This window comes from Cynara cardunculus (genome assembly GCF_001531365.2).
Source record: "Cynara cardunculus var. scolymus isolate 2C chromosome LG 2, CcrdV1, whole genome shotgun sequence".
In the NCBI taxonomy this organism is placed as follows: Eukaryota; Viridiplantae; Streptophyta; class Magnoliopsida; order Asterales; family Asteraceae; genus Cynara; species Cynara cardunculus.
The window spans coordinates 17,781,577-17,781,814 of NC_037529.1; positions in this window are offsets into that span (position 1 = coordinate 17,781,577).

The window sequence follows — 238 nt, forward strand, 5'->3', positions numbered from 1 at the left end:
TGAAGCTATTAAGATAAGATGTAATGAATCACCATAAATAGGATATAATTTATTTTTAATTAAAAATACTTATAATTATCTAAATTTAGTAAATGACATATTTAACCTTTTCAATTAAAAAATAATTTAAAAAAAAGAAATTCATTGATTGGTTGGAAAAGAGGTTGTAAGGGTTGTAACAATAGGATGGGTTGTATTTGAAATATACCCTATATATATATATATATATATATATATA